We start from the raw sequence: 26,194 nt of genomic DNA, 5'->3' as shown, positions 1-26,194 counted from the left end.
AGTTTCATTGAAATATATTCACTATTGTAGGAGTTATGCTTGATTGAAAATTGGACCATTTTTATGGGGTTTTTCTAACTTTACGGGGTCAAGGAACAACTTTTGGAATATTTTGAATTTCTACATATTCTACACTAAAATACGCGTCGTTTGCCTCTTTGAACATTAAAATCGTCCAATCCGTTCAGAAGTTATGATGTTTTAAAGATTCGCATGAAATTTCCAGGCAACATTCCTGGCCGGACATTATATTTTCGATTAGGAATTTTTTTCTCGAAAGTGCGTAGGATTTCGGGGGTATGTCTATTGAACAAAAATGCTTGTAATTGACCCCTGTAGTTAAAAATATTTTTTCTAAAGTGATTCGAAAGTTTTCAATTTTGTCAAAAAATTTGTCCATTTACTGAATTTTTTTCTCGAAAATGCTTAGGATTTCGAGGGTATGGCTATTCACCAAAAATGATTGTGATTAACCCCTGCAGTCAAAAATATTTTTTTTAGAAAGATTTGAAATTTTTTTTTTCGTCGAAAAATTTAGGCTCCTACCTCCTGTCGATTTTGCTTAAAAATTCGTTTTTCATTTTTAATAAATTTGTTTGATGCTGTATGGAAATTTTGTCTAATACTTTTTTATAGGTACCCATAAGCTCTACTTCAGAAAAAAGTTTCATTGAAATATATTCACTATTGTAGGAGTTATGGTTGATTGAATATTGGACCATTTTTATGGGGTTTTTCTAACTTTACGGGGTCAAAGAACAACTTTTGGAATATTTTTAAAATTTCTACATATTCTAGACTAAAATACGCGTCGTTTGCCTCTTTGAACATTAAAATCGTCCAATGCGTTCAGAAGTTATGATGTTTTAAAGATTCGCATGAAATTTCCAGGCAACATTCCTGGCCGGACATTATATTTTCGATTAGGAATTTTTTTCTCGAAAACGTGTTGGATTTCGGGGGTATGTCTATTGAACAAAAATGCTTGTAATTGATCCCTGTAGTTAAAAATATTTTTTCTAAACTGATTCGAAAGTTTTCAATTTTGTCAAAAAATTTGTCCATTTACTGAATTTTTTTCTCGAAAATGGTTAGGATTTCGAGGGCATGGATATTCACCAAAAATGATTGTAATTCACCCCTGCAGTCAAAAATATTTTTTTTAGAATGATTTGAAATTTTTTAACTTCGTCTAAAAATTTCAGTACGGTTCGAATTTTTTTTCCGAAAGTGGGTAGGATTTCGGGGGTATGGCTATTCACCAAAAATGATTGTAATTAACCCCTGCAGTCAAAGATATTTTTTTTAGAATGATTCCAAATTTTTTAATAACTTTTCAACGAAGTCTCAATCAAGAAATTGATATTCTTGATTTTCGCCTTATTTTGGCCTCCAGAATCTCCCATTCAAATTTTTCCCATAATTGACCGAACACCCTATATATAGAAGACGCGGTTGCGCTCCAGGAATTTTTAATAACAATTTCGAAGTCGTAGTCTCCCAGATTCTCCTCTACTTTACATTTTTATGAATTGCATTCGTTCCGGACCGATTTGCAAACATGTATGCGCGACAAACGTTTCGTCTCCGGCCAAGGATCGTCCAGTGGCACGTACTCAACCGGGTCACTCGTACCGATACGACCAACGGAATATCCAAGTGGTGCCTAAATACGAACGAAATCCCTTTCCAGTGATTTTTCCCTCTCCAAGTTAGAGTGGTTGTTCGGTCCATTGTAGGTGTAAACTCGTTACCCGGTAATCGGGGTCTGTTTTTCGCGGAACCGTGTGTTAATTAACGGTGAATTCGCTCAAGGCCAGGAGCGCGTTAAACGCTCTTGTCCGGTGATTTTTCCGTGGGGGGCGTGCAACAGCCACGGGAGATTAATGGAGGTCGGAACGCGGGCGGTTTTGGATGCAAAACGAGCGCGGTGGACGCGCGCGGGAACGTACGTCCTCTCGTACAGGGTTTTGCAATTATCCACGCCGCGGGCTGATCGTCGTACGGACGGATAAAGGAGTGGAAAACACCGGTAGAGGAGACCTGGTTGGCTTCCTTTCGCGGACTCGACGAAAGCCTTTGCCCTCTTGCCGGCTGACGGAATCGATAGCGGGAGAGGATTACCTTTGCTCGAGCTAGAACCGGTGTCCCGGCGACGTGGTCCGGAGGTGAACCGACTCGCATCCTGCGCGAACGAAAAAGGAGAATGACGCGTCGTCCGTGCTCCGTCGCGGTCCGAGTTTCGACAAACGATCCTATCGAGCGCTCGGTTCGGCCGCTGGAAGTTCGCGGGATCTTTGGTGACCGCGCGGCGCCCTCGTCCATGAAAAGAGAATCAACGAGAAACGGAACACCTCCACGGATAGGGGGACGATTATCCACTTAAAACGGACCGTTCGAATAACTTGCGCGCTTTTAACGAAGGGAAAATGAGAGACCAATTTTGCTCTCGACGGGGGACGTTATCAGACATCGATTCGGTATAATAGAGAGAGTAAATTGTAATGGATCGTGTGTTACTCGAGTGGCAGAAGTTACCAAACGTAGCGCGTTTGGATTTCGAAAAACAAGCTGTTATAGCGTTAGAAGTGTGGAGTTGATAAATGAACGAGTGAAAAGAAAGGGGTCCATTCGAAGGAAGAGAAGCTAATCCTGGACGGTTTCTCGCATCGGATTAAGTCTGCCCCACGAGACCAGGCAAGATTGGTCTAACGAATTCTTTTTATATCGCCAGAAGCCAGCGAGTTATTCGCTCGAGCAGTTTTAAACGACGTTTGTATTCTCTCGAGGCAACGAGAGGGTGAATGAAGAGACGGAAGCACAAAGGAGCGCGAAAAGCGAAAAAAAGTGCAGAAGCTCAGGGCCCGGTCGGCGCGATATCGCCGTTGGGCGAATAAGCGAGAGACAGAAAACGCTGAGATGCGAACGCCAGGCGTGCGCGATTCGCGAGAAATTAGCGGAATGTGAAAATAATCTAGCGACGGGACCGATCGACGCGAAATTTAGTTGTCGAGCGCGTGGAATCGATATTAATAAATTAATTAGTGAACGGACCGAAAGCGAGCCGCGGGGAACCGGACGATGCGCGAGCGGTAAATATTTGTTTTATTTACATATTTATGACGGACGCGTGGCAGGAAGCTAGCCCATAATAATGTATGGGAGCGAGCGAAAATTGTGGAGTCGCGTCGAGCGTAATTTATTTACTCGACGTCCCCGGGTCTCTTCCTTGGAGACTTCGAGTACAAAATTAATTAAAAACAAGGCTGAACGTAATTACAGAGGCATCAATCAAGTGGCGCGGTTCGAGTAAACAAGTTAGAAAGGAGCCAGAGCGACGGAAAAGTAAAAAATATTGTACAATGGCGCAACGGTCCAAGGGAATACTCGATATAGCGATTATTGGAATTGATATTGCCGATTCGATTTAAATTCTGTCCGATACTAATTGGCCTTATGCTAATAATAGCTGTAGTTTGGTTAATAACTCGACTCTCTGTTTAATTAATTTTATACTCGAAGGGGGCTCCGAGGATGAGTGCCGGAACGTCGACCAAATAAATTACTCTCCACGCTTGTGCTTTGTAAACTTTTCGCCCCTCCTCTTTCGACCCTTTCTACGAGATCAAATTATTAACGACCTTTTGGTTTTATCAAATTCGCGGATAACGCGGCGCAATTTCAGGAACAATGCGACTGTATTAATGGTAACTGTAATGATTCACCGTGTTCGTGTAAACTTTCCACTTTTGGTTTACGGTTATTAACGTTAATAACGATCGACACTGAAAAATTCGCGAAACTCTAACCTTAGAAAGAGCTAATTATGATCGCAGTTCGGATTGATCGTCGAGCGTCGCCATCGCTGCTTGCAGTTTCCGATAAGTTCGGGGTGCAATTAACCCTCAGACGACCGCGCGGGGTCCGTCAGCGGCCTCATTAATTCGTCAACCGACTCATTGACTTAATTGAATTAGCACTCGACATTTTAAGTAATCCTTGCTTTTAACTCCTTCGACCTCGTATTCCCTCGAGTCGTCTTAAACCCCCAGGACTTTCTTCGTCAGACACTCTATAGAAATGTAAAAATAATCGCGCGATCCATATTACCGGGCAAAAGTGACGGAGTCGATATTCCCGATAAAACCAATTGCATTCTGCCTGCGTCGCCGTCTTTCCGGTTTCCGAGTCCACGAGGCGCAATGGCGCAAAAAGCGAGGGTCCCGTCGCTAAACAGAAGATAACGAAACGAGGCATCGAAGGGGTTCCGTGCCAAGGATCGTTCGGTTTTACGGGCCTCGATCGATGCGTTTTCGATAAACGGTGAGACGCGTGAGACGGTGAAGAGTTCGAAATCGAAGCTCGCGTGCGTCCGGTGTGCGTTGCGGGTGCTGTTCCCTCGAGACGGTCCGAGACTCTCGGCTTCGTGCCAATGGACTCCATTCTACGGGCCGGTTTTTCTCTCACGTCTGCTTTCTCTTTCCGTTCAGGCATCGCACCTCGGTATTGTACCGTTATCTCGCGACGATAAAGCATGGTCGAACGTTGCATTCGGCGGCTTCAGTCCCGTTCCATGCGCAACTCCGATACGGCCTGAACGCTCGCCCTCCCCCTCCCTCCACCACCCCCTTGCCGCCGCGTTTATCAACACACTCGTGCTCTTTCACACCGCTCGTGAATTCCGTTTGTGCCTCCGTTTACGCCAAACGACCATGCACGCGATCCACGGCTGATCCACCGAAGGGATACTCATCTGTTGGTTCGCTGGTCCCCCGGGACGTCCTCCATCTTGTCTGCTCCGCGTCTCCTCTTCGACCTCCGGGCCAAACGGTTCACTGAACGCGCGTCCTCGAAACGGTCACGCACGCCACAACTTTCGACCATTGTTTTTCTCGGGGGGATGTTCCAGTTCGCGAATACTGGGAGCTTCGATCGTTCGGTAAGCTCGATAGGCGATGTTGCTTCTGGGATCACTTCACTGGACACGGGAGTGGTCGCTGGAATTTGGAATTGCAGCGAACGCTCGACGATCCACGAACGAATTCTAGACATTTCGACCGTCCAACGACTTTGTCACGCGACGTTACTTCTTGGATCACTTTACGAGGCTCGAGATCTCGAGGGGCCCGGGGAACGGTCACTCCAATTAGAAAACGCGGCTGGCCTTCTCAATAAAACGGGGAAGTTGGGCGAACGCTCGACGTTCAAAGTGAATTCGGTCCAGCGAGCGAATCCCGGGAGTTTCGACCCTTTGACGACGAGATCGACCGTTAAGATATAGCGAAACTGACTTTTCTGGTCACTTTCTGGAACGATAGCTCTAGAAGGAGCCACAGAATGGCCATCCAAAGCGGAATCCAACTCGTGTTTTCAAAGAAACGAATCGAGAAGTAGTCGGTCGAATACTCGACTGCTGAAGCGAATTCGACTTCTGCCCGTTCGTTTCATCGATCGAACTTCGAGGGGTGCTCCGTTTTCGAAACGATTCCGGAATTTTAAAAACTTCGACGGTTCGACGAGCTTCGCGGACGATATATCGTGGGAACTAGATTTTCGCGTCCCTTTGCAGAAGGAAGGGGACGACGAAACGGATGCTTCAACTTGGAAATGCAAGTCGCGTTCTCGAAGAAATGAACCGAACACGGGTCAGGCTGGTCAAAGTCGATTCGACGATCGGCGACGAGATGGAAACGACTTCTTGATTCGCTTTGTTCAACGTTGGGGGCCTTCAAAAAGTTGCAGAATTGGACGTTTCAATTTTCGAACTCCCGTTTCCGAACAAATAAATCGAGACGTCGCGCGGGCTGTTCGAATTTGACGTTTGGGGGCAGGAATTTCTGGAATTCCCTGCGGTCAATGACGAGATTGATCAGCAAAATATCGAGTCGACTGCAGACCATTTCACGCCTGATCACTTTTGTATTTGAAGGGTCGGAAATTTGGACAGTGAAATATGCAGTCTACACGAAACTAGAGTTTGCTCGTTTATTCATTTTCGTAATTGAACTTTTAACTCGGAAGTTAGTAGAGATACGGTCGATTTTCTATTTTATTACTTTTTTTAGATAGATTATAGCTGACGTTCGTCGCAACGTCCTTTTTAATGACTGTAGTCGAGGCACGGTGCCAAAAGCTGCGATACATCTCGATCCAAGTGGCTTAGACGAACGCTGTAACAAGCGTCATAAATTATGTTTTTTCGTTGGATGGAGTTCCGGTCATTTCTCGCGATGTTAAATGTTCCTTGAAATAGCAAAAGCCCCTCGTTGTAGCTGTTACAGCGCGACAACAGATTGATTCTGACAGACGAAACTCGCCACGAGTTACGGGGCTATCAGGATACGAGAAAATAATTCTATTAACGATACTGTTATTGCCGCATCGTGCTTGAAGTACAGCTCTAGTTAAAACACGATTACTTCCACAGTTGTCGACACACGTTTTTAGGAAAGGTATCGGTAAAATTCACTTGTAAAGTCCCATTTTTTAAAAGGAATTACGAAAATAGAAAAATGATTTAATCGCTGTTCGCGCTATTTGGAAACAAGAAAATTGCAGTATGTTATGTTGGTTCATCGATCAATGTGTGTAGGCCATAATTTCTCAGAGCTTCAACGCGAGAGGAACGCTTCTTCGAGTCATAGATCAAACTGTTTGCAGTTCGTTCATTTTGTGTATAAACCGGGGGATCAAGAACTCATTTATAACGCATAGATATGCTAATATTAAAATATAGCGTCGATCCACCAGACAAGAAAGGAAGATCCGTCCACTGTTCCAGGATCATCGCGTCCGACAGAAGGACAATTTATACGCATTATCGACGCAAGAAGAAATCTACGGGAACACTGTGTACTGGTCTTCTCTGTAGGAAATATTCCGACGTTTCCACAATTTATCAACTTGTCGTTTGACTTCTGCAGAAGCTAGTCGCGAAACGTCGGAACAATTCCTCCAAAGGACACGGCGTACACCTGGAAATCTCAATCAATAATAACTGTCAGAACTGCGGGCCGCGAAAGCATCGATATTGCGCGTTGCACATCCGTCTTTACATCCTGACGGGAAAAGAATAATAAAAGACGCACGACTGCCTTCTCTGTGTTTCACAACTATCGTACGAAAAAACGTTCGCCAATAATTGCACGATTAATTTCAACGGAACGAAAAGCAGTCGCTTCTTAAAACAATGTTCTGCCAGTTTAGACTGCGAGAAAGTTTAAAATAGATCGACGAATAGTGTGGAGCCGCGAATCAGGCACTAACTCGGGTATGCAACACGCGTTTCCAACGAAACGAACCGCGGAGGCGCGTGGAATTTTCTAATTCGACGGTTCGCGAACGACTGTGCATCGACTCGTCGACAATTCGAGCTTCCGCAAGAGACTGTCCATTTTATTGCTTGTCCAAGCACCGAGAAATGTTCTCGAAGAAACTGACCAGAAATTCGCGCGAACTCGACGTCGGTCGGACGAAATATCATAGCGTTCTTCGCTGAACGAACGCTTGAGAATGCAACTCCAGATCCCAAAGAGCGATCGACAAATACCAGGAAAGCGTCTTCTCGATTCACTTCACTGGACACCAGTCGCGGCGGGGCAACCGAATGATAAATAATAAATGTGTTCGGTAAACTCTTCGGTGCACGGATAATGTTTTTCTATGAACACTCACGATAAACACTGGTATTTAAAAAGTGAACGTCTGTTCTCTTCACTGGACACTGGAAACCGGAACACGCGAAGAGAGACGAATGGCGAGCGAGATCTTGGACGGCGTCGTCGTGCTGTGGATATCGTGTGAGCGACTCCAGGTTCGCCGCGTTTCGAATTCGCGTGGCTAGGAAGCGAAGGGCAGCGGATGTGCCGCGCAGACGCTCGAAAGCGAAGTAAATCCGTGGAGCTGGCGGCGGGCGATTAAAGCTGCGCGGGCAGACGGTTTGCAAACGGCGCAGATGGGATCGCGTCCGTAGCTAGGGACGCGCGAAACGCAACTGCAGCCGGAATTCGCGCAGCTCGTCGGCTCGCGTCGTGCAACATGCTTCCCCGAATCGGCCACGTGTCGTAATAATAGGCGGCGGCGCCAGATCGCGATTCCCTGGACAACGGAATCGACCCACCGAACCATTGGATCCCGCCACCGGTCAACGGAGGAGCCACAGAGTTTCCGGTTTCCATTCAAACCTCGGGGAACGGGCGAAACAGAGTGCCTCCTCGCTTTCCCTTCACGAGTATCGATATCTGCGATCGCAAACGTAATAACAGCAGCGTCTCCCAACCTTTCGCCAGCCTTCATTTTATAATAATCATGCATCTCGAGGAACTTTGTCTATTGTAATTCGTTTGATTACGATTCTTTAAACAGAATATACAATCAGGAAAATAATTTACGTAATGTACATCAAGGTCTCTAGCGAACATGGCGGACTAAATTTAATAAACGGAAAGGGTATTCGCGGAAAAGCTGGGTTTTATGGACGGACCGGTGATTGAAATGGGTATTAAACCGGAACCTACGTGGAGGTTGCAATTTCTGAAAAGCGGCGTGCCTTGAAAACTCGTCGCCCGTGGATTTGGACCTCGCGAAATTCGTGGTCGCTATAATATGGTGGACGATGCAGTCGTGGGGCTGGAATTTAGGGGATACAATAGCAACGGCGTCATTAACTCTGGATAATTGGCAACGACATTACCGCGTTATGTGTTACGCGCGAACGTAAATCAAGGATGGCGCCTATGGACGCGAAGGAACGCTGGAAATAGGTCAGACCGAGTTTCGAGACGAAACGATTCTCGTGGAAAAGTTAACGATGTCGAGGACGAGGGCATAAACGTAAAACACGATTTATTAGACCTTGCGAGCAGATTTTTCGAAATATTTTTCTCCGTTATGCAAAGCGCTATCTGTGTTAGTAGCTGTTCTCGATAACGAGGAATAAAAAGATATTCGATAGATAAACGTGCGCCGATTGCGACTCGACGACGGTTCTCAGTATTTGAGGAACTAAACTCTCCTGTTCCTTCTGATCAAAATTTCTGCAAAAATACAGGGTGTTCGGGAACACCTGGCAAAAATTTTAACGGGATAACACCTAGAGGTCAAAATAAGACGAAAACCAAGAATATCAATTTCTTGACTTCATTGAAAAGTTATTAAAAAATTAAATTATAACATTTCAAATCGTTCTGGAAAAATTATTTTTGATTGTGGGGTTCAATTTCAATCATTTTTGGTGGATACACATACTCCTGAAATCCAACCCACTTCCGAGAAAAAAATTTGAGTAGGTATTGAAATTTTTCGACGAAAATAAAAATTTTCAAATCATACTAAAAAAAATATATTTAGTTACAGGGATCAATTACAAGCATTTTTGGTCAATAGACATACCCCCGAATTCCTACGCGTTTTCGAGGAAAAAATTCCTAATCGAAAATATAATGTGTGACCAGAAATGTTTCCCAGAAATATCATGCGTATCTTTAAAACATCATAACTTCTGAACGGATTGGACGATTTTAATGTTCAAAAAGGCAAACGACGCGTATTTTAGTGTAGAATATGTAGAAATTCTAAAAATATTCCAAAAGTTGTTCCTTGACCCCGTAAAGTTAGAAAAACCCCATAAAAATGGTCCAATTTTCAATCAACCATAACTCCTACAATAGTGAATATATTTTAATGAAACTTTTTTCTAAAGTAGAGCTCATGGGTACCTACAAAAAAGTATTAGACAACTTTTCTGTAGAGCGTCAAACAAATTTATTAAAAATGAAAAACGAATTTTTAAGGAAAATCGACAAGGGATAGCTGCTGAAATTTTTTGTGGGGGAAAAAAAATTTCAAATCATTCTGAAAAAATTATTTTCAGTTGCGGGGGTCAATTACAGTAATTTTTGGTGAATAGACCTACCCCCGAAATCCTACCCACTTTCTAGAAAAAAATTCAGTACGAGTGAAACTTTAAACGTTAATAACTTTTTAACAAAGCCTCAGTCAAGAAATTGAAATTCTTGATTTTCGTCTTGTTTTGGAGTCTAGAATTTCCCATTAAAATTTTTCCCAGGGTTGGCCGATCACCCTGTATATGTTGGAAGCTTGATATGAAGTACGAAATGGGAATTTCTAAATGTAGAATGGAGTTGTTATTCGTCGAAGTAACATACTATGCTCTTAAAGTAAAACGTATGCTCGTCGTGATGACGAATATGTTTTCGCTTACCTCCGTCCTGGCTATCCTCCTTCCACTGAAACTGAAGTTATTTTTAACCGAGTATGTATGGTTTATGCTTCAAGGAGAATTTAAACTAGCGCCGTATTAATTTCGCGTGTATTTCACAACTCCATCAAGCCGTATAAATATTATCGCAGTACCAACACCGAAATGTCCAATAAATTATACACGACGGGGCATCCGCTGAGAAGTTGCTAAAACTAAACCGTTGTACCTGCATTCCACTCGTTCGGAGGTGGTTTTGCCAAGTAGGGTCGGATACCTGGGACTCGTCAATCTTGTTTCAGTCATAGGAGACACGTTGCAGAAAATAAAACGAATGACCTTACTATCCACTCGAATGTATATCCCATCGAGTGCTTCTACAGAAGAGGAAAAATGTAAACGTACTAAACATTGATCAATAACAGTCGGAAACGAGAACGTATCTAGAAAAGTCCTTCCTGCAACTGCCAAAGAAGCTACAGAAAACGTCGTATTTCGACGGAAATTCAAATTCTTTCACTCTGGAAAGACGTTGGAAAAAAGATCGTGGATCTGTTAATAAATCATATTAATGGAAACCGTGTAAAAGGAAGGTCAGGTGTAAATCAAAGTGTAAATTGGCTCTGGTGCCCCGAGCATAACATTTCCGCGCGTCTGGAGAGAAGCGAGAAGATAAAAATTGAAATATAGGCCAGAGGTCGAGGATCCCAACGTGGTTGGTAAAATCCGGGGAAACAAAGGAGCGGAAACTGAACAATTAGATGCGGCTAGGCGTTTTTTCCGCTCAGTAATTTCGCGTTCCTGCATAAGGGAGTGCAACGTGCTGTGCTTACGCGAAAAGAAGGCTGTGTTGACATCCCCACACTTAATAATCGTTCGCGTTTAGGATCCGAGCTCATCGTCCCGGCGACATACTATATAATACTCTAATTACGAGACCGACACGGACCGTCAGAACAGAAATAAATCGTTGGACGCTGGTCCAGACCCTTCGCCAACAACGTACACCGAAACTACGGGAGTTTCAACAAACCGCTTAACAGTACCCTCTGGTAATTTCCTAACTTTCGTCCTGGACGACCAACGTGCAGAGAAACGCGTCGATTGTACGAGCATGTTCGTCTATTCTAACGAAACTCTGGCATACTTTAATTTACTCGGTCGGTATTTGCACAAATTCGTCATCGGAGGAAACAAATTGAAATCGCTACTTATTAGGACCTTGAAGCTGGATACCAGGTTTTCCGATGGAAAGAAATTCCGCGGAAAGGGATCAAAATATTCCATTTATCGGGGATCCCAATAAAATCCGTCCGCTAATCGAAAGCAAATTTTATCCAGAAGTTTGGTGGATTTGAATTCGGCATTCGATTAAGGTCGATCCGCTTTGCGGCGTCGACCGGGGAATTTACTGGAAGGAATCGAATAAGAATTTTGAAGAAAGCTCGATGATTCGAAATCGAGACTCACCTACCAAATCGTTTCAAGGGATTGCTCTATTTTCTATTTTCCCCTTTTGATTTGCGAGCCTCTGGAAGCAGTACAAATATTATTCCGTATCTCTCCGTAATTTAAGAGTCACGTAAACACGAATGAAACCGGTGGCTGTCGAGTAGGAAATTTTCAAAAGTCGAAACGTAGAGTTGGGCGACGTTCCTTGAGAAACTACTCCCCAAAGTTGCGTCTAACGTTCTACGATTTCGTTTAACTTAGTTTTGTCAACGTTAGTTTTTAATCTGCTTTCATTACAATAAACTCGAGATACCAAAGTTTAGCGGACGCTCCATTTTGTTATGTAGGGCCTCCCGGCTTATTGCGCGTGCGCTCGAGCGACAAACGAAATGGAGAAATGTTGAGGGAGTGAACAAGAATGCGGGATTGTTGGGTAAGTGTAGTTCATAGTGTTTTATACTATAATAATTACAAATATATATATCAAAATGGAAGGAAAGAATGAGTGTTCAGTGTTACCCATCACCTGGAAAGTATAATATTTGGTAAGAGAGCGTGGTTCGAGGAAGTGAAATTGAAGGAGAAGATTGAGGTTAGAAAAAGCACATGGCAAAGTTAAGTGCAATGGCTGAGTCGAGTATTTACGGCAGAAATATAGACGCGTTGAGTGAACGGAACTATTACGTATGGGTACTAAAAGTGCGAGCGATACTTAGAGCAAAGAAGCTTTATCAGGAGGTGATAGAAAATCCTGAATCCGCGGCGGCGAAAAGAAGGCAGAAATGGGAAACCAAAAATGATGAAGCATTTGGGTTAATTATTACCACACTGTCGGATGAGCAAGCTGGACAATTCTTGAACGAAACCAGAGCAAAGGTAATCTGGGAAAGACTAAGGAAAATCCACAAAGGTAATGTGCAAGATAAGAAAATTGATATAGGTCTAGAATTGAAAAACATTAAGATGAATGGACAAGAATCGGCCACAGAGTATATAACAAGAGCAAGGAATATAACCTCAAAAAGTGCGACGATAGGCTGCCCCATTGAGTCCAGGGAAGTAAGTTATCATGTGGTGCGAGGAATACATCTGAAATTTGAGAAGACTGCAGTGGTATTGAGGACCCAAAGAGACATTGATTTGGATGATATAAAGAGAGCATTGACAGAGGAAGAAGACCGTGCAACAGCTGCCAATGGAACGGATAGGACAGAAAATGCTTATTGGGCAACTCGGTGCAATAATAACAGAGGAAGACCAGGAGCCTGTTTCATTTGTGGAAGACAGGGTCATAAGGCAAGAGATTGCTATAGCAGGAGGGATAGAATAACGACTGATCACCATAATCACAAACCAGGGAGAAGCTCCAACCGTGGAATGGTCAACAGCAGGAACAACTATAGAAGAGGAGGGCTCAGGACAGAAATGAACAGCAGAGTGCAGTGTGAGAGTGCAATGGACACAAAACTTGGAACCCAAGGTAATAACGGTGTGGAGGTGTGTTAGACTCTGGTTCGACATCACATATGACTGCATGCGTGGACAGAGTGATTGATATAAGAGATTATAGAGTTAAGATATGGTTAGCAGATGGTGATAAGTATATGGAGTCTCAAGCGAAGGGGGATATTAGAATAAGGGTACACACCAGAGAAGGAAATAGAGACATTTGCATTAGAAATATATTGTATGTGCCAACATTGCATTCCAATTTAGAATCTGTCAGCCAATTGAATGAGTGGGGACATAAGGTGGTATTTGATAAAAATTATGCGAAAATTTTAGGGAATAGAGGAGAATTAATTGCAGAAGCTATAGAAAAGGATGGTGTATTCGTGTTGGAGGTTATACCAAGATAATAGACCATATAGAATATATGATCCTGAAGATAAAAAAATAGTTACTTCTAGAAGTGTGAAGTTTGATGAAAAAGAGAAGGGCGCAAGTATAATGAAAGATGCGAGAAAGGATAACACAATGGATAATACAGATAGAGTATGCTATAGAGATTTGCTAGAGAGTGTGGATCCGCGGAAAAACGAGGGCGAATTGGACGAGATTGAAGAAGGACAAGAAGAAGCGAACCGGCGAAGGAACAGAAGGACAGATGAGAGATAAGAGATAGTTGTGGCGCAAAGGAACGGGATCATCATCACCCGGAAAGCATAATACATTTGCAGTGGAAGAATTTTACCCGAAAACCAGACAATGGAATGTTAGATTGTTCCACGTAATTTACCAACAATGTTATTAACGCAACAAACACACGTAATACTAGATGAGATGTTCGTAATCTGTATTTCAGGAATTCCCAATTCACGGGAAACAGAAAATCTCGAGGGAGGTGCAATCGTTAGAGGCGAGGACTGACGGAAACTAGGGTAGTTTCTCGCATACTCCGACCAGAGAATATTAATAGAAGCCACCGATGTCCGATTGGCGAATTAACGGAAGCGTACACAGCTCGCAATTAAATTCCCCGCAGGAAGATGCAATTTCGCGTTGGTGATCGTGATCGTGGCAACGAGGTGCTTGCAACTAGCGTGGAACAAACAGAAAATGGATTATCGACAGCCTTACGGTTTTGTGAGTGAAAACCACAAGCTATATGAACAGACCTTATATCTAATGTATTTTTTCGACCCATTTTTATGGGACTTTAGAGCCCAAATAGTACGCATTGTTTGCATTTTAAAAGTTTAAAATCCTCCAATCCGCTCAGAAGTTATGATCTTTTAAACAAACTCATGAAATTTCAGGGGAATTATTCATTCATAGTCGGACATTATATTTTCGGTAATGAATTTTTTTCTCGAAAGTGCGCAGGATTTGGGGGGTATGTGTATTCACCAAAAATGATTGCAATTGACCCCAGTAACCAACAATAATTTTTTCAGAATGATTTGAAACTTTCCATTTTCGCCGAAAAGATTGTTCACTTTCCTGAATTTTTTTCTCGAAAACGTGTAGGATTTCGAGGGTATGTCTATTCACCAAAAATGATTGTAATTGACCCATGCAATCGAAAGTAATTTTTCGAAAACGATTCGAAAGTTTTCAATTTTGTCAAAAAATTTATTCACATGCTCGAATTTTTTTCTCGAAAATGGTTAGGATTTCGGGGGTATGTCTATTGAACAAAAATGCTTGTAATTGACCCCTGTAACTAAATATAATTTTTTTAGTATGATTTGAAAGTTTTTATTTTCGTGTAAAAATTTCAATATCTATTCGAATTTTTTTCTCGAAAGTGCATAGGATTTCGTAGGTATGTGTAATAACCAAAAATGATTGCAATCGACTCCTGCCACTGAAAATAATTTTTTTAGAACGATTCAATTTTTTTCTTTCGCCAAAAAATTTGTCCACCTACGGAATTTTTTTCTCGAAAATGGATAGGATTTCGAGGGTATGTCTATTCACCAAAAATTATTGAAATTGATCCCTGCAACCGAAAATAATTTTTCGTCTTGATTTTCGTCTAATTTTTACCTCTAAAAACACCCTGCATATTCCTGTTACCGAATGGCTAACAAATGATATGTACGAGTTCCATGACCCTGAAAATGAAATCTGAGATCCGTGAAATCGACGACTTTCGTAAATCTAGCGTCAGAATGAGCTTCCTGGTCGGCGTTCCGGGAGTTTCCGATTAGAAAACGTGTCCTTTCTTCGGCGTACGCGTGGGCAAGTTTTCGCCCGGCGGCCGGAAGTTCATCAAAGTCGACAGTATCCGCGAGAACTTTCCTCCATTTTCCCGAGCTGGTTCGTCACGTTCGCGGGCCCCGTAATCTTATCGCAGCTGCCCCGTTCAATTTCCTCTTCTTCTCGCGCCTCGATTTACACCTCCTCGTCTAGACGCGCGCACGATCGCCGGTTACACGCGAAGAACAAGCCCCTCAGTCATTCGAATTTACGTCACGTTCGCGGCTCGTGTTCTTTTTGCGAGGGCACCTCGGAACGCAACAGCCCGCCATGCCGCGTCTTTTATAAAAAATTCACCAGCCAAGCTGCGCGCATCATCCTCCCGAAAAGTTCTTGGCCGTCTGAGATTTGCCCCGGTCTCCCGCCATTTCCGTTTCGTTCCTCCTTCGTGGCCCTCGTGAATAATCGAAATTCCAGCGGGTGGACGCTCCCGTCTTCGTGATTTCTCGACGTCCCGACGCGTGCATCGCGAACTCGAAGGAACTTTTAACTTTCAAGATCCTCTCGAATCCCACGGTCCCTTGGGCGGAGGGAAGATCTTAGTTTAAACGACCATTTGGTACGAGTTGCTTCGCCAAAAGCTATCGTTGAACGTTTGTGGTTGTACCGGATGAAGTCTGCGTCCAAACAAACGGGAGATTTCTTGCGGAAAGATAAGAAAAATGGCATCTCAGGCAGCTGGTCGTTCCATTTCCCGGTCACCATTCTCGTTCCTTCGCGCCTTTCACCCTCGATGATCTCAACATCCCGCGCGTTCCACGAACGTGTCTCATCGTCGAGGAAGCAACTTCGCCTTGTTTCAAAGGAGAATGAAAATTCCACGAGCGGTGAATCCGGTCCCTCGGACAAAATTTCTGAGTGCAGTCACGGATGCTCGAATCTTTGTCCCCTTCAACGTCCGTCTTCTCGCATCGACAAAAATATTTCGTTAGACGAACGCGTTGGGCCAATAATGAGACCACTGTCGATAATATCCATCTGCATCGTCGTCACATTTTCATTTCCTCGAGAAGCTATCAGCTTCGTCGACGGCGATGGAGCGGCTGCCAAACTGCGTTTCCTCTCCTTGAAAACGGAACAACGGACCGAAACTCCCCAGCGACCATGAATTAAACGCGGCTCGGGAGTCGAGGTACCCGCGATTGAAGCACAATGCATACATCTCGTAGACGGGGAATATTATATTCGTCTAATAAATTACGAATAAAGCCAACGTTCGTTCGACTTAACGGCTAGAATTTTTATTCGTTGTGAAATATTTCGCCCCATATTTCGAACTTTTCGTTCCGCGAAGAGAAAAAGGTAATATCGCGAAACTCTGTTTGACGCTCAGGCTTGTTCAAAGAATTCCCACATTCGAAACGAGCTGCCGTAACTTTGGAACTCGATGAAAGGGAATATGAATTAAATTTTGCCAAGTGACACGAAATTAATCGACCACCGTCCGACCTAACGGGGTAGCAAATACTCTGGCGAACAGACTTGGCGCGTAAGGTCCGTTTAGCTTGGCATTCCCCACGGAATTTCTTTCTCGTACTCTCTAGAATACTAAATGTAAAATATTCCCGTTGAAAGTTTAACGAAAATGACCAACGGATGCTTACAGCATCGTTAATGGAAATTGTAGTCCCGTTGGCTATCAGACTCTGAGTAGATCTATGGCTCCCCAGCGAATCGATGCACAAAATGCAAATATTTCGCGGGTCCTACTGCTCTACAGTGTCATCGCTCTGCCACAATGGCCACCAAACTCGCCACCGTACGCAGAAACGATTCGACCAAGATTCACAGCGCGATTTGATTTACGATTTCTGGCGAGGCGTTCGATCTTCCCACCGAGCGTTCGTTAACGATTAACGAGGGATATTGTTCCGTCAAAACAACGTTATTGCACGGTAAAACACCGCGAAAATAACACGGGACAAAATATCGCGTGAAATATTTCACGGCGAATTATAACAGCCAACGATGCAACGTGCCACCAAACGCACGGGAAGATTAATGAGTCAAGCGCAAACGTGCCACGAGTCCTTGTGATAAACAATATTCGCCAACAGTATCGAATCTGTGCGATTCAAAACACGATTCAAGAATATTTTATAGGATAAATGCGAGGGAACGTATTTTCTTGACGTTTTTACAAGTTTTAAACGATAGTTTCTTTCGTTCAGACGTTTGCAACGGAAATACAAATATACTTCTCTTCCTTCCAGTGTTTCATGTGTGCTGTTTCCCGGTCATTAAACAACAACTACGATACGAATCGAGCGTAAATCTTCTGTTTTAGTTAAAACTTCGCGAACCGGACCTTCGTCGAAGCCAAATTCTCCCACCACAATTTGCATTTTTATATTCTAGCCGATTGCACCGAGTTCATACCCGCGCGAGTTATTACCTGCCCGTCGACTTCGAAGAATCCGAATTCTTCTGGTTGCTTTTCGGCCGTTTAAACTCTTCGAGTCTTCACCAATTATCGCCATGAGTCTTCGGGATTTCAAGTATTTGGGCGATCGTTTTCCAAGCTTAAAGCAGAATTTAATACTTCCTCGTGTCCTCCTGGCAAGTTCCCGCTCAAATATTAACTTTCGAACGTCCATTTCTATTATTGACACTTCAGAAGTCGATAGCTTGGGCATACTTTGATTTCTCATTTTCGCCCTCGATGCGTTCAAGCTTAATAGAGATAACAGTTAGCAATTAACAACCGCCTAGCTAGCGAACGTTAACGAGAGATCATTGTACATCGAATCGATTAGGTGGCTTCGCGTAGATACCGCACCCTCCGTCGTCGTCGCGAGGATCGGATAATTAAGGAACCGTCTGACAATTCTCGAATTAAAATTAACAAACGTGAAGGAGGGATGCTCGAATGATTTTACTCGAGGAGAAACAGATTTCCGGAGACTTCCTTGGATCGATCTCCGTTGACGTGACTCGCGATTATCCGGCTCGTTCTCGCGAGTCGGATCATTAACGCGATCCAAGCGGTGAAATTAGGGGTCGTTTACAAGACTGTTCTCGTTAAAGTTGTAGGGAAACGGCGCGATTGGAAACGACGTGACTATCACGAGATCCTGCAACGGAACGCGCAATTTACCATCGACGCCGTGTCTACCAACCTAATAAGCGAAACTCCCCGTTATCGCTTAGGCCAACCAGGCCGTTCGATCGACCGTTGCGGATCCTTTCGAGCTATTCGAGTCCCGCATGGATGCTCCACGGTTTTATTTCTTGGTTCGCTGGTCAACACAGCGTGGGTCGTAAATTGATCATCGCTATAGTTGAACTGAACTTGGTAATTTAGCATACGAGGTCTGTTAACACTAAACCTACCGGCACTGCATATATACCCATTCCTGCCATGACCGGTCAAATGACCAATCTTTCTTTTTCTCTTTTACGAGGCAACATACTTCTAATTTTTACATTCTATGTATAGAAACTTGTGTTTTGATGTTTATTCGTAAGATGTTCTTTTCTTTTATGTGAAAAAATTTTTTAATATTCATCGGCAAGAAGATAAAACACCCTTGAAAACGAATTTTGTTTCAAGTCGATACCGTAGTTAGTTCTAGAGAAAAGAACTATTTAAGAAAAAGTGCTGCCTAGTAATTACGCAAACATCCTGTATTTAAATTCATTTTCAATTAAATAAACAATTTATGGTCCAGTTTTATCGTACACTAGTCGTACGATCAGTAGAAATTACTGAAACTTCTTTGGGTATGTAGCGTCAAAGTAAATATCAAAATAAACATAGAAGATAGCAAAAATTGTAGTAGGTGATATGATCATTAGGTAAAGGATGAAAAGCCCTTTAAAATGAGCGTTTGTACGAGTCGATAGCTTCATTAGTTCCGGAGATATGGAGATTTTAATTTCAAGTCGATACGGTGGCTAGTTTCGGAGATAGGGTTTGTTTACGTTTTGTTGTGCGCTCGCGAGTTCATTGATTCGCGCTCGCGTAGATAGCAAACAGTGCGTAGTAAATTCTTGGAAATACTACGCCGAAACTAGGTCACGAGAGTCACGTACGCGGGGTAGGTCAGCACCAAGCACGTGCGACAAGGAGGTCCGACTCCGCTAGACGAAGACAGAGATAGTCGAATTAAGAAAAATTACCATTTACATAAATTACGATATCTCCGAAACGGTAAGTCGGATCGACAAAAACAAAAAACCATTTTAAAGGAGAGGCTTTGCCGCTTCTAACAATGCTTCGATAATTAATAAAACACTAATAGCTTCGGAACTGCACGCGTCTAAAGTTTTTAGTATTTTTAATACGCGTTAATCGGCTTTCATAAGGCGGAGAGTCAGACGTAGCGAAATTTTAAAAATTACGATTGTCTTTACACGATGATAACTCCGAAACGGAAAGTCGGATCGAGAAAAACCAAAAGCCATTTTAAAGGGGAGGCTTTGCCGCTTCTAACAGTGGTTCAATTATTAATAAAACACTAGTAGTTTCGGAACTGCACGAGTCTAAAGATTTTAGTATTTTTAATGCGCATTAATAGCTTTTTCTAAGGCCGAGAGCGGAATTTTAAAAATTACCTTTTATATAAATTACGATATCTCGAAAACGGAAAGTCGGATCGACAAAAACCAAAAACCATTTTAAAGGGGAGGTTTTGCCGCTTCTAATAATGCCTCGATAATTAATAAAACACTAATAATTTCGAAACTAAACGCGTCTAAAGTTTAACTATTTTTAATACGCATTGTTAGACTGTTCTAAGACAGTGGGAACTGTAAATTCTCTCCTTTCGTCTTTACTATAAATATATTTCCTATTTACATCGAAAGCTAACCAGAATTTGGTACCAAATGTCCAGTTTTTTTACAAAAAACCATAAATCGTTCAACCGGTCGGATGACCGGTCGTGGTAGGCAAGACAGACTACATATTTTTCTCAGAAAATAAACAATAAGATTAGAAGTGGATATTGTAAAATAAGAAAAATCGTGAAGTTAAATGGCGCTAAAATAATATTGTGTGTTAGAAATTCTAAACGAAATTTTAAAAACGGTCATTTGACCGGTCGCGGTAGGTTTAGTGTTAAACAAATAACCGAACTTTTTTAGTTGTGTGTTGACAGCACTGCAATTGTCATAATCCCCCGCGTAGCTAACTTTTCTTACAAATTGTTTACATCTTGTTTAGTTTCTGAGTTATTGCTATTTGAGTGCAACGTGCTTCACTGTTCGTGGCGATTTTCGCAATAAGAGAAAAATAACGATCGAGACGAATTATTTTCTGTTACACGATCGGAATTTTCAGAGCTTTTCTAACGAACCGTAGAGAGGTCGAGGATCGAGCGGGACATCTCGTGACCACCAGGACCGTGCTTTCAGGACAAATTAAATTACTCTTCGAATCAGATAATTTAAACGACGCACGATATTCCATTACCGAATTTCGCTATTTAAAGAACATGAGATTGTTTTATGGAAACAGGATATTTTGGTCTTTTTTTTTACATCCATATATTCCCCGCTGCCAGCGAATTTACGTTCGAAAAGTTTTTCCGTTCAACTGCACGAATCGTCTCAAATATCGCGACAGCCGATACGCCCTGTTATTGTGCTTTTATAATGAATTCGGATGAAAATCATCCAGCGATAAATACACTGCGGCCGTTGGATTTTCTAGAGCATTCTGTTCGAAATAAAAAATACGTAAATATTGCAAGCCAACGCTTGTTTGCCAAACAAAACCAACATTTTATTTTAAACGGATGGTTCGGGTTAGGTTCCCTTCGTTATGGTCCCGTTTTAATCCATCATGGCGGGATTATTCTGGTCCGGTTGACATTCGTGGCCTGCCCTACGGTTTCCTGTCGCTTCGGACGTCGAATGCTTTTTCTAGGAAAGAAAATATCGACGAACCAAGTGGAGTGTCTCGTCGGGCGCTCGTTTGGAAGTCGCGTCGCGGACGCCAAAACGGTGGCGCTTTAAGAGGATTTCGAGCGCCGACATTCGCAAGAAAGGGATTCCTGGTATTCCGATCGTAATTTCGAGAATGTCGATCACGCGTGACATGCGTGTGCATACTCGATGCGACTATCAGACACCGTGAACGTGTTCCCGGTGTTGGCAGCTGATCGATAAACATCCTCGACACGCGCAATGTTATGTAAATCAGTTTTTCGTATCGACGCGCGCCACTTTTCGACTATTTATGGCCGACAGCGCCGCTCATTTTCCACGCCGATCGCGAACCTCGTAAAAAGATCAGCCAGGAATTCGACGAGGCTTCCGATCGGTGCAAGAATCCCGATAACGAAAGAAAAGAATCAATTTTTAGTCCTCTTCGTTGCACGCTAACGGGTAAATCTTTTCTTTCTTGTTCGGAACTGTATTTAAGAAATACACGAAATTGTTTCGGTGTAAAACTATTTAGAACCGTGGAAGATACAGTTTCGTTTCGGTGGAGTGCCTTTTGTTGCATATACTTTAACGGTTGCCAACGTTCGGACCATTATCCTTATCTAAAATGATCAAATCGAAAGCCATTTTGTTCGGTAATTTATATTTTCCTTTCTTCGTCCCGCGAAACATTTTCGCCCTTGGCAGCTTTATTCCCATTACCACGGATAATCGAGTCTCCACCGAGCTTCCAACTTTTCCACAGATTACACTTTATGTTTGAATGCACCTCTGCTGATGAGAGTATACCACTTTTACACCGCTTGTTACTCGAAAGTAACGATCTACATTTTTTGCTTCTCTCCACTGAAAGGGCGAAGTTGCATTGTATCCGTGAAAACGGGAAACTGTTCGCGTTGAATTCTTTCGAAATAATTCGGTCCAAGGATCCGCCATTTTCGCGCCCTCGAGCGCCATTACGTTAGGTTAACTCGATGGCGGACGACAGAAAATGACGACCAAAGCGACACTTAATTACCGACCGTTGTTCCCGATTATCGTCGTCGAGAATCTGGGGCTTCGACGGGACAAACATGGGGATGGTCTGACGCGAAACGAGTCGTAAAACGACGCTTTTATTTTTACGCCCCCGCGTGTCGTTTCGCTAGGCGTCCGGCTAGCACGAAATATTTACTCGAAACGCGGAAGCATAACGACGTGCAAGGGAATAGCGAACGCCATCAGAGATTTCTACGCCGTGAACGACGGTGCTCGCTTCCTCCTCGAGAAGCCATTCTCGTGGTCGTGCATCCTACGAACAGCCACGAGGACATGAAATATTTTCGACCGGTCGAAAAAGCATCGTGTCAGCGCAGGAGGAACGTGCTTCCACGATCGAAGGTTCGTGCCTCGAGTATCCTTATTCAAATTCCTCCAAACACTCCCTTACCATCTTGTTTCTACCTTTGCACGCTTGTAAATTTACGTGGACGTCGGCAATCTTCTCTGTAAAGTACGAGGGTGGTTCCAGAAGTACTCGACGTAACAAATAAAACACAAGGGGAACAAATATCTCTTTATTTTTCAACATAATCTCCTTTTAGCTGGGTACACTTTCCCCAGCGCTGTTTACATCGAGCTCCTCAAAATAGTCATTAACCGCAGACTCCACCTCTTCATTATTGGAAAATCTTTTACCACCGAGCTTTGAAGGAGAAAATATTCCGAGGGGGCTAAATCTAGCGAATGGGGTGCGCGAGGGAGCAATTCGAACTTTAACTCCTGGATTTTGGTCATCGCAATAACGGTTTAAACGCAATTAACCAGTTAACTGTGGCAATCTCTTTGCAAAGCGCCCACCAGTGTGTATCGCGATAATCAAGCGATGACGAGTATAATCGTCAAACCCAGAGTAAGTGACGCTGTTGAAATATTGGTTCAAAAAGACGACCTTATTAAAGACGATTTTTGTTTGGTTTTGATACATCAAAATGAAAATTAGGATAATTAAAGATCCAGGGTAACTGCACTGCTTATGAGTTAGCTCTCAGGAAGTTATGAATCCAACTCTATTTATAATTTTCATTTGTTTGTTTCATTTCGTCCTGGCCTCTAAAAATTTTAAACATATTGAAATTTACAAATATAATTCAGTTTTCGCCAGAATTACAATTTAAATATCGAATTGCAACAAAATTTTACGCATGACGGATATAGTCGTCAAACACACTTAACTGGTTAATGGCTGTCAAACAAATACTAAACAATGTAGCGTCTTCAAACTTGAAACTTGAGTTTTTTAAACAATAACCGCCATCTATACCTCAGGCCAGGTACTTTTGGAACCACCCTCGTACTATTATCGCATTTAAGACATAGTTGCTGATTATTTTAAAATATTGCACGAGAAATAATATCTCCAACGAGGCGGAGAACCCTGAATGGACATGGGTGGCCGTAAAGTCAGAACGATCCGAGGTTTTCTCAGGCCGTGAGAGGTAAATACGCGGAAAAACGAAAGAAACGAGCGGTATACAGGGGAGGGAAGTTATGAATCACGTATTGCGGAGATCGCGGAACGTTCAGTCTCAAAGAAAGAGCCACGGTTGAAATCGACGATGGCGCAGAATAAGCCATTCGTAAAGTCCCGGCCAAAGTAATTGAATTTCCCGCGAAGCATTCAAAGACATTTCTTGAAAAAGCTGCGGAGAACCGTGTCGGTAAAAACTATTAAAAATTAAATTATTAAATCGCGAATTCTGGCCGAACAGCTGACGATACCATCAAATCATAACGTATCAATATGCATATTCACTGGCTTCTTTCGATTCGACTGGACGTCTCAGGAAACCTTAAGTTTTCACTGTACAGCTTCATTGGTAATACGATGAACTTGTAACTACAGTATGCAATAATGTTAACGACCTCCGTACTTCAGCGTCTATTTCATCCTCGACTCTTTTTTCATGTTCCGGACTATAGTTCGAATTTTTTTCTCCACACATTTCCATTCATTCGAACGCATAGTTAACTCTCGGTAACGTTTTCGAAACAGTTAAAATTGCACGCAAAAACCCAGAGACACGTCAAGCCCGACTGGCCATAAATCAAAAGGTACACCAACCATCATGAGAACTTGATTAATTGCTATGAACCACGCTCCCTCGTTCCCTCCAGTTCAGCTTCTTCCCTTCCCACGATTTTTCTCCGCTACTTCCGCGTCTCCTTCGCGCAATTTCTACAATTTTCAGCGATCAATCCTGTTGCCTGACCACACCCAACGTTTCCCTACGTCCCGAGTCTCGTACGCTAATTAAAATCGAAATTTAGCAACGTCGATGTAAGATCCGTCCGTGTTGCGTCCACGATGGGAAAGTAAATGGAAGAGGGATTCGAAACGTAGAAAGGATGATCGCGAAACCTTTCTCAGGTGGCTGAGATCGATGCTCGGATGTCGTAATTTGGCGTCGACTGCCCCTGCCTCGCGGAGCGTCGAACTTCGCCGAGGCTGACGAACGGGAACGTCGATATTCGAGTGTCTTCCATCCGTGGTGTCGAGGAATTTTCCCCGATTAAACGTTCGTATTTGCCACGTTCGACAGCGGTTATCAATCAACCGTCTCTCGTCCCGATTTGACGGGGCTTTGATCGCGATCTAAGTCGTGCCTTTGACGAGGCTCGTCGCGCGAGAATCGCACTCGAAATCGTTAATGTCTTCGGGGATCGCTGATACCGCGGTGATTTATGGCTCGCTAGATGCGACCGCGAGCTCGTAAATCAGGGGAAACCTTTTCCACTATGCACGCAGGTTCGTTCGCGGTGTTTGACGAAGAAAACGGGAACACGTATGTACGATTAAATCGCGAACACGCTCCTCTAGCGTCACGCCTAATCGTCATTTTTGTTTAAGGACGAAAGCTTTGCTTGATCAGACACGCGAGGCACTCGGCAACTTTTAGTAAACTATGTGGACTTGTACAATTCATGAGAAACGAGCTTTCTTTCGTTTGTAGCGAATACGCTATTAATATTCATGTTCTCGGTTCTACAGTAACGAGCAAAACTGAACACACGACAGTTTGACAGAGATAATTTTTTATTCAATATTTGCATGTAGAGTACAAAGAAGACAAAATACTTAGTATTATCGAACATTTTCTGGCTTTTCAAAACAAATTTAACATTTGCGGTACCATTATTCCTTTCGTTTCGTACGATTTTCTTTCCTGTAAAGGGGTTTTGCACCGCGACTAATTTTGAGTAAACATTTCGAATTTTGGTACACTTAATATTTCATTCGTAAACCTTTAACCTTGATCATTGATTTAATATGTTTATTGAACTTTCTTCTCGATAGGGCAGGTTTCTTTTTCTTCTCGATTGCTGTAAAATTGGCTTCTTTTAATGGCCTTCGAGCTGTCTACTTACTAATTTTCTTTCTAACATCGCTTTCTAATAGCTTTGCAGTCATTGATGCTGTCGTTGCAATTTTTGAAGTAACGTATCTTGTCAATCTTCTCTTATTACTTCAAATGTATCTAGACTTCGTTGCATTTTCTCCGTATTTCATGTATTAACAGCAAATTTTCTAGCAATCACTTCCGTCGATAAACTCAATTTTAATTGGAAAATGATATTGTTCTTTATATCTTTAGATAATAATTTCATAACGCCACCCCTGGGGAAAATTTTAATGGGGGATTCTAGAGGCCAAAATAAGACGAAAATCAAGAATACTAATTCGTTGATTGAGGCTTTGTTAAAAAGTTATTAACGTTTAAAGTTTCACATAATATTAAGAAATATTAAATGTACCAAAATCTGAAATATATAAATAAACTAGAAGCGAAATATTAATGATATCGTAAATGTTAAATTTGGTTTGAAAAGCCAAAAGATTGCAGACAATACCAACTATTTTGCTTCTTTTGTATTCTACATGCAAAT

General features: G+C 42.7%; 1 protein-coding gene across 3 annotated transcripts in view; it reads right to left on the bottom strand.

Moving 5' to 3' along the window:
- Nucleotides 1-26,194, bottom strand: part of LOC143344464 (uncharacterized) — a 177,540-nt gene that overhangs the window by 44,495 nt on the left and 106,851 nt on the right. Inside the window, exons 1-2 of one of the 3 annotated variants that reach the window (XM_076770552.1) lie at nt 7,550-7,944; nt 2,125-4,997 (exon numbers count right to left, since the gene is read on the bottom strand). The exons of 1 other annotated variant lie outside the window; for it this stretch is intronic. The gene's annotated coding sequence lies outside the window, so the exon portion shown is untranslated. Of the gene's footprint in view, nt 1-2,124; nt 4,998-7,549; nt 7,945-26,194 lie in introns of those variants that run through there. One more of the 3 variants, XM_076770553.1, reaches the window with a different exon arrangement.

This window comes from Colletes latitarsis, chromosome 8 (genome assembly GCF_051014445.1).
Source record: "Colletes latitarsis isolate SP2378_abdomen chromosome 8, iyColLati1, whole genome shotgun sequence".
Classification (NCBI taxonomy): domain Eukaryota; kingdom Metazoa; phylum Arthropoda; class Insecta; order Hymenoptera; family Colletidae; genus Colletes; species Colletes latitarsis.
This window is presented reverse-complemented; position numbering and strand designations above follow the sequence as displayed.